Genomic DNA, 9,616 nt, shown 5'->3' on the forward strand with positions numbered 1-9,616 from the left:
CCCTACAGAGAGTGGTGCGCTCAGCCGAGCGTACCACGGGTATTGCACTACCCCCCCTGCAGGTTCTATACAACAAGAGGTGCAAATCCAGAGCCTGCAGGATAATGAAAGACCCTCACCACCCCAATAACAGCCTGTTTCAGCTGCTGAGGTCAGGCAGACGCCTGCGAACCCCAGCTACTAGGACAGAGCGGCTTAGGCTCAGCTTCTTCCCCCAGGCCATCAGAGCCATGAACAATGAACATTGAGTGCTCAGAACATTGAACTGTCCACACACAAGCACACATGAACACACACACGACACGCACACTGTGCACGCTCACACACGAGCAGCCACTTAACACTTTAACATGAGCGGGCACACACTCATGTCGCACACACGCACACTTATGGCCAAAGGAAAGGACACTTTAAATTAGAATAACAGGAACAGTGTATTGCACTACCAAAGCTAACTAGCATGTCCCACATGCTCTGTAAATAACTATGTACAGATACCGAGATGTCACTCCATGTTACCTGCTACCTGTTACTGCACAATGGTGTTTCCTTCTTTTGATTCTATTATATGTACCACTGTATTGCACATTGTTGCGGGCAAGACCACCCGCATTTCATTGTATACCTGTATGCCGTGACAATTAAAACTCTTGACTTGACTTGACTTGACTTGCACATTGTTTATTCACTGTGCTGTTTACCATGGCCTCTCATTCAATCATGATATTCATTGTTTTGGGAAATACAGGTCCTGCAGTTGCCACTCTGATAATGGTTCTTGATATAGAGCAGTCACCTCAAGAGCTCAATCTTTGAGCTTGCATGATTGATTACTATAGAACCCTCAGGCTAGGGTTAATTAGGCCTAGAATATATCTGTCGTGTGGTCCAGGGTTGAGCATCTGGGGAAACAGAAAAACAATCAATACATTTTGGAACATTGTTACTACAATAGATAACGTTATTCATCATATTAACAGATTGCAGAATGGGTACAGTACAGTACAGCTCAATACACACAATTGTTAATGGGATGCAGACCAGAGAAAGACTTTCATCTTGTTTACATCAGGGTCCCCCATTTTCAATTCATCATAACATATTACATACATGACATACAGATAGACAGTAAACAACAGCACAGGGACCATCCAATATCAAACTATTGTTAAGGGGATGCAGACCAGAGAAAGACGTTTGTCTTGTTTACATCAGGGCCCCCCATTTGTAATTCATAGTGACAACAGCATCTAAAACAATATATTTATATGTATATTTATATATTGGAAGAGTATATTTATGAGACAGTATATTTTGTACATATGTAACTGTTGTGACAACGTCTTGTGACAAACAGTACTGTATTTACAAATCTGGTATGTCATAAATAGATGTAGCAGTACAACGTCACAGGCAACAACACATACCGCTATACCATAGTGTAACACACAGCAAGAATGTGAAACAAGTTACTATTATTAGTATTGGGTTAGAGTTGTTTGATTTACACTAACGTAATGTTAGATTGCTATCTGAGAAAGTTAAAATGCTAACGTAACGTTAGTCTGTGAGCTGGCTACAATATTTTCCAATGTGTAATCGGAAGTCAAAACGGATGCATATAAACAGCTGATGACTCATAACTTCCTATCACGTTTGAATAATGCTGTAGAGTTAAGTAAAAATGCATTTCAATAGTAATGTATATGAGTATTGAGAGCTTACCGATGCAGAGCTAAATCCAGTGTTGTCAACAGACGAGTCGCAAATTTACTTCCTAGTTTCCGGAGCTTGAGGAATGTCATTGGGAGAAATCAAGTCACCTGACGTTGTAACGCGTTTTGATTGGTTCCGCAGCAACGCCCCTTTTCACAAACGTAGGTAGTTTTTATCTTATCAACACATTAATTTCATAAAGATATGACCCAACAACCGTTGCCAACAAACGGAAATGTGTTATTATAGTATATTATGTAGTTCATATTACAATAACATATAGTCTGTTTAACCAGATCAATCATTTCATTAACGGAAGCCTCTAGAGACCTTCGGCCCACCGTCTAATGTAACTCGAGAACCGCTAAACGGATTTTGTCACCTGAACGGGATATCGACAGGCAACAAATAGGGCTTTAATTCTATCTATATATTGTATTAAAAGAAATGCTAGAGGTCGGCAAAGTGGCACGTCGCAAATCGTCCTCAAGAGGGCCCACAGGTAATGTTGTGTTTTTTTTCTTCAAATGTATCCAAGAGAGAAGACATTAACCATATGCAGTCAAAGTGTATATTTTCATTTTACCGATGTTTTATATGATTTACAGAAAATAAGAATTTATCGGAAAAATGCTAATTATAGCTATTTTATTGTAAAACTGAGAGGAAATGACTAAATCCAGATTTAACACTGCCATTGGAAAGAGGAGCCTTTTCCCTATCCATAGCTGTATGATTTGGCCATAATAAGGTCAAGGTAAAGTTCAAAGTCAAATATGAATTTATAATTAAAATTGATTATAATTTATTACTGTATCTACAAATCCTTCTGTTTAATCATCTTCCCGTTATTTCTTTGCTTAGATTTTTTTTGTACACTTGATCTCAAGAAGGTGCTGAATGAGCTCAGTGAGCGAAATCTCTTGCGGCACAATTGTAACATGGTGTTATTCACCGGCACAGATGCAAAATAAAATCAAATTTTTTTTTATTACAATTTACTCAAGCCTAGTAACAGACACAATATTTCTGACACTGGGAATACATACCCCCAGGTCCCTAAATGTTCCTAGATACCAAGAACATGCAAATTGACCTTGTAGAAGTGGAGCAATCCTCCATTTTAGGCATGTACCTTTAGGCAAGAATTCTGAAAATAGGGCTACAGCTTAACAGGTATCAGTCCTCTGGCTCTGGCCAAGAGAGAGCATGAGACCAGCATGCTGATTTAAACAGTATCAGTCCTCTGGCCAAGAGAGAGCATGAGACCAGCATGCTGATTTAAACAGTATCAGTCCTCTGGCCAAGAGAGAGCATGAGACCAGCATGCTGATTTAAACAGTATCAGTCCTCTGGCCAAGAGAGAGCATGAGACCAGCATGCTGATTTAAACAGTATCAGTCCTCTGGCCAAGAGAGAGCATGAGACCAGCATGCTGATTTAAACAGTATCAGTCCTCTGGCCAAGAGAGAGCATGAGACCAGCATGCTGATTTAAACAGTATCAGTCCTCTGGCCAAGAGAGAGCAGAAGACCAGCATGCTGATTTAAACAGTATCAGTACCGAGATTCGGCTCAAACAAGGGACTAAACACGTTTCGCAATTATGCCACATCAATGTGGAACGCCCTACCCACAGCTGTAAAGGAATGTGATGGGCTGTACCGAATGTCATTTTTTAACATTCGAAGCTTCGATTGAAGTATTCAAACGAAGCTTCGAATGTCTATTAAAACAAAAATTACTAAAAAATAAATCAATTTTTTTTTAAACTAAATCCTCAATTTGAATAAAGTGATTAATCTGATTAAATTAGTATTTTTTTTAATTAAATCGACTTTCTTTAATGAATATAACTCATCAGTTTCGTCAACATAAATAATCCAATAAGGGTACGGTTTGTATGAAAGTGATGGTGACGTCTTATCGTATAATATTATAATATTAGTGTAGCCTAATCTTTAACTGCAACTGTGAAGAAAACCCCCATTGGTTTAAACAGATTGAATAGACAAAAAAAATAATAATAATAATAATAATACATTTAATTTTTTTTTATTAAAAATAAAAAATTCAAATGTTGATTTAGAATTCGAATGTCAACATTATGATCGAAGCTTCGAAGCATTCGGTACAGCCCTAAATGTGAATCACTACCCACCTTCAAAACCACTCTCAAAGAGCACCTACGGGAGACTGCAATTCGTAACTGGCCCCTGTAAATGTCAAAACCCAACCCCCTCCAACGTACAGTTACCCACCCCCACCCACCTACCCAACCTCCTCCAATGTACAGTTTCTTCCCCCGCAAATGTATGTCATAAATGTATAGATGTAGCAGTACTGTCTACCTGTATGTCATGTATGTCATTTATGTTATGATGAATTGAAAATGGGGGACCCTGATGTAAACAAGACGAAAGTCTTTCTCTGGTCTGCATCCCCTTATCAGTGCCTACCTTGTTTACTTTTTTACCCCGTTGAATGGCATCATCCACTTCAATGTTAGCGTTAAAAACGCCTAATCTATGTTTTAAATTATGGCTATGTGTCTAATCTGCCCGTCGCTTATCAATGACTTGTTTGCAGTCAACATTGTCGAAACGGATTGTTTTTTTATCGGTTCATTTTCATTTTATAGCATTTTGAAAAGCCCTCGTTTTCAAGGAAAATATAAAGATTCCGTGATAAAAGGCATTTACTGGAATATTCTAGAATACACAAACTGTCATTTTTCTGCCTATTTATGAATAGTTTTCAAATAAATGCTAGATTATCGATAGTGTATGTGTACTTATGCACGCTATAGACGCGGGCTGAAATAACGATTATCTTATTTCCTCATCAGCGATCACAGCCACACAGCCACACACAGCATAGGGCAAACGCTTATATCTCCATGAAAACAGGTCTGATTATCCTAAGACTGGTAAAATAGATTCCTTACCTGAGATCAGATGTTATCCAAAAAGATTATTCCAATTCCTGATCGCCATTCCAAATATCGATCACGCTTATTGATTGATTATTGGCTGCTGTAAATATATATTTCACTTCAAGTTCAAGTTCAAGTTCTTTAATAGTTGTCATACAGAAGTACAGAATACTTTCATACAAAATGCTTCTTACTGTTACGCTCCAGAGACTGTGCTAGACAAGATAGTATCAAATAACATAATAACATAATATAGCATGAATTTAGAAGAAGAAAATGAGGTCACAGTTGTTCGGTATAGACATATGTACAATGTTCTGAGTTACCATATAATATACAATACACAATACTATGCAGTGTACTAATGTACAGTACTATCTAGTGCAAAGCAGAAATGGGATGAGGTACAATTTTAGGTACAATTTACAGTAAGGTGTACGAGTTGTAGTGCAATCCTTCATCCATAAATATAAAGTGTGGGGAGTGGGTGCTACAGTGTGTTTGTTTAAAGTGGGTGTGTGCTATAAAGTGTGTGTGCTATAAAGTGTGTGTAGTGGGTGCTACAGTGTGTTTGTTTAAAGTGAGTGTGTGCGTGTGGATGTGTGTGCTATGTGTGTTTGGTGGTTGTTGTTGTGTAGTGTTCATTCATTGTTCGTTTAGCAGCCTGATGGCCTGGGGATAGAAGCTACTTCTGAGTCTTTCTGTGCTCGCCTTGAGACTCCTGTATCGCTTGCCTGACGGCAGCAGTTCAAAGAGGCAGTTGTTCGGGTGGCTCGAGTCCTTAATAATTCTCTTAGCCTTCCCCTTGCAACGCTTGTAGTAAATGTTCTGGAGGGTGGGGAGCCCCCCTCCAATTGTGCGTTCGGCTGAACGTGTCACTCTTTGTAGTCTGCTTTGGTCTTTTGCAGTGCTATTCCCAAACCAGGAGGTGATGTTGCCGGTCAAGATGCTCTCTATTGTACATGAGTAGAAGTTCTTAAGGATCTTCTGGCTGACTTGGAACTTCCTTAGGCGCCTGAGGAAGTAGAGGCGTTGTCGTGCCTTCTTCACCACACTGTTAATGTGTATGGTCCATGTCAAGTCCTCGGATATGTGGGCTCCGAGGTACTTGAAGCTGTTGACTCTCTCAACCGGTGCCCCGTCGATGCTGAGGGGGCTGTAGTCCTTGACCCCCGACCTCCTGAAGTCCACAATCATCTCCTTTGTTTTGCTGACGTTCAGGGAGAGGCTGTTTTCCTGGCACCATCCCGCCAGGACCTTGACCTCTTCCAGGTAGGCCCTCTCGTCGTTGGCAGAGATCAGGCCCACCACCACTGTGTCGTCAGCAAATTTGACGATTGTATTGCTACTCCGCTGAGCCACACAGTCGTGTGTGTACAGGGAGTAGAGGAGGGGACTCAGAACACAGCCCTGGGGGGCCCCTATGTTGAGGGTGATGGATGAGGAGGTGCAGTTGCCTGCTCTCACCACCTGGGGTCTGCCAGTCAGGAAGTCCAAGACCCACTGGCAGAGGTCATAGCCCAAGCCCAGGTCCCTGAGCTTGGCTATGAGTATGGAGGGGACTATGGTATTGAATGCCGAGCTGTAGTCGATGAATAGCATTCTCACATAGTTCCCCTGCCTCTTGTCCAGGTGTGATGCTGCTGTGTCCAGCACATGGGATATGGCGTCCTCCGTGGACCTGTTGGGGCGGTATGCAAATTGCAGGGGGTCCATGTTGATGGGGAGGGAGGAGCAGATGTAGCCCTTTACTAGCTTCTCAAAGCACTTCATGGCTATGGAGGTGAGAGCTACAGGGCGGTAGTCGTTGAGGCAAGCAGGCTTGGATTTTTTGGGTACAGGGATAATAGTGGACTTCTTCAGGCAGGTGGGGATGACAGCCTGAATATGTCAGTGAATACTGGGGCCAGTTGGTCGGCACAGACTTTTAGGACGCGGCCGGGGATGCCGTCCGGACCTGCTGCCTTCCTGATATTCACTTTTTTAAAGGTCCGCCTCACCTCATGCTCTGTTACCCTGAACACTGCGCCTCCATCAGCAGCCGACCCCCCCCCCCCCATTGCCGAGGCTTGTGAGCTGGTGTTGTTATTACCAGCATCAAACCTCGCATAGAAGGTATTGAGGTCGTTTGCTAAGGAGATGTCACTGTTCAGTTTGAGGGAGGCGCCTTTGTAGTCTGTCATCGTTTTGAGCCCCTGCCACATAGCTCTAGAGTCAGCTTGTTCAAACTGGAGTTCAATTTTATCCCTGTAGCGCCGTTTGGCCTCTGACACTGTCCTCCTTACGTTGTGTTGCGCCACCTTGTGGTCATTCATGTTGCCTGCCACTAGGCCGTCATTGTATGCTTTGGTGCGCTCTCTCAGAGCTTCACGGACGGATTTGTCTACCCAGGGTTTTTGATTTGGGTAAACTTTCATTTTGGTAGTGGGGATTGTTTCTTTCACCCTAGTACAGACACTTGTTTTCCGTCTCACGATCAGATCCCTCTTGATCAGACGGCTCCCAGCACAATCGAGCCAGTTGGCTCCACCTCTACAGATCTACAGATCCCAGGTCAGTCTAATCGACTGACCTGCAGTTACACAGGGATAGACGATAGGGGGCGCTTTTTTCCCATCTGAGCTCCTGGAGGGGCTGCTGTACCAACGGGAGACTCGGTTGATGAAATATGAATTCAGATTGCTAATAAAAAAATCAAACGACAATACACGTCGTCGGCACTCAACAGGGGGCATGATAACACGACAATACACGTTGTCGCCACTCAAAGTGTTAACAATTGTGTGTATTGAGCTGTACTGTATTGTACCCATTAGGGCTGGACGGTATGGTCTATACGGTAACGGTATATATCACGGTATATTAACTTATCTTAAAATGTCTATATAAATGCTTCTGAAGGGGTAAAACACTGGTATGGCAGCTATTACTGTACTCTTGTATTACTAGGACATATTTCACATAGTGCAGAGGTATTTTAAGAACATTTATTGTGCAAAACTGCAATAGAAAAATGCAAAACCTTTTCTCAAGTGTCTGCAGGCACGTAACGTAACGCGTATCTTGGATCCAGTGCTTTGACCATGTCTTTAAAGCCCTTTCAATCGACAGTTTGAAAAGGAACCATGTCATTACACAAGTAAACAGTGACAGCGTTTGTTATGTCGGTCCACCGCTGGCTTTTTTTGTCATTTAACTTAACTTAAAACATAAATAATCAAAAATAATAAAATTAATCTGTTACAGCTGCTGAGCTATACTATAGCTAATGTCCATCAATATCTTCATTTTTAATGAAATAGGTTTAAGTATTGAATCAGGATTGTTAGCAGAGAGAGAGAGAGGGATGCAGGGGGAAACAGAGTGAGAGAGAGAGGGAGGGAGCTGCTGCTAGAGTGGAGCTAACGTTGGCTTGCTGAATCTACATCAACAGGCTGCTAGGAGTGGAGCTAACGTTAGTTTTCTGAGGCTACTACATCAACACTTAACATTACATAAGGTTTTAGCACAAAGTTGGCATTCCAGAATGGCGAGGATGCAAAGCATGTTAGACGATTGGACCCGTCGCAGAGTTTACATTACACATAGAAACTGCGCGACTCGCGAGAGAAGTTGTCACACAGCTGTGTGCAACGCAGGGCTGAAGAGCTAGTTCGCTTCTAGAATTGAAGGTCCGCTCTGTTCCGTGTCATGAAATGACAATTGCGCGTTGACACACCCACTACGCAAAGCCTCTGTGCTCCTAAATAATTGTTCCAGTTCGCACATATCTATTTTGCAAGTGAAATAGTCACACTGTAGAGCCCTGCCTCAGCAAGCTAACATTAGCTCCACTTAGCAGCCCCCTCCCTCCACACTGTGGTTACGTCATTGCTACTTTAGAGTTGCTCTACCGGTCACAAGGTATAGTCAAAATCCATACCGTAGCGCAAATTCATACCGTTTATACCGTCCACCCCTAGTACCCATTCTGCAATCTGTTAATACAATTTTCAATCAATCAATCAATCAGTCCTCTGGCCTGGAGGAAGCAGGAGACCAGCATGCTGGATTAAACAGTATCAGTCTCTATCAGTCTCCTGGTCAGCGGGGAGCAGAATATGCCGTATGCTGATTTCATACATAGTAAGAAGGGTATCTGGCCGCCGCCGCTCCACACAGACTGCTTTATTGCTTTTCCAAATATCCTTGAGAAGGTTTTCCAGAACGTGTAAAGCGGTGGACATGTCCAGAACATGTGCAGCGGAGTGGCTGGAGCCTGCCTGCATCGATCACACATGGGACCGGTCAGCTTTTTATCTCGGAAAGTCTGATTTTAGACCAGTGCAGACGGTGCACATATTTGGATTGAATAACAGCATGTCTAAGACATATGGAAGAGGAGAGAATTTCTTGTATGATTTCGTGCCAAGTTTCCTCTGAAATTGGTTAATCTAAATCTGTTTCCCATTTATCTTTAAGGAAGTCTAAAGGCGTCAAATTGTACATGTTGAGTCATATGCTTATAGCGTGTTTTCTGATCGATTTACAGTAAAATATTTAGTCTAGCAGGGAAGTGGGGGAGAGCATGATGGAAAGCAGTTCTAAAGTTCAAGGCTATAAAGTTCCGGTGCTGCAAATACAGTACCTAATAAAAATGTGATCTCATTCTGGAAATATCACATTTCATGATGTTCAACTGTTCAAAAGAGGTACAATTGCCATCAATAGAGATCAGACAGTGAAACCACACCCTTCTAGACCAGGTATCAAAAGCCTCATCCATCATTGATGGGACAAACATGTTTTTTTTGCAATTGGCGCCAACATTATGGGAAATGCAATTACTGTCTTCTCCAGAGTCAGAAAAGAAGATAGATACCAATTTCCTCTCTGTGCTCTGTGTAGATCAGTCGTCTGGATAATCCGGAGGTTCCTGGTTCGATTCCCGCTACTCCCGGGCAGCGTTTCGAAGTGTCCTTGAGCA

At 42.3% G+C, this 9,616-nt stretch overlaps 1 protein-coding gene across 2 annotated transcripts in view; it reads left to right on the forward strand.

The window, feature by feature from the left end:
- The window catches only part of galnt1 (UDP-N-acetyl-alpha-D-galactosamine:polypeptide N-acetylgalactosaminyltransferase 1), a 221,260-nt gene that overhangs the window by 119,328 nt on the left and 92,316 nt on the right, over positions 1-9,616 (forward strand). The window contains exon 3 of one of the 2 annotated variants that reach the window (XM_084337059.1): positions 9,538-9,616. This exon is cut by the window's right edge and continues 34 nt beyond it. The gene's annotated coding sequence lies outside the window, so the exon portion shown is untranslated. The remainder of the gene's footprint in view (positions 1-9,537) is intronic. The other variant, XM_084337060.1, reaches the window with a different exon arrangement.

This window comes from Notolepis coatsorum (assembly GCF_963971535.1).
Source record: "Notolepis coatsorum genome assembly, chromosome: 19".
Lineage (NCBI taxonomy): Eukaryota > Metazoa > Chordata > Actinopteri > Aulopiformes > Paralepididae > Notolepis > Notolepis coatsorum.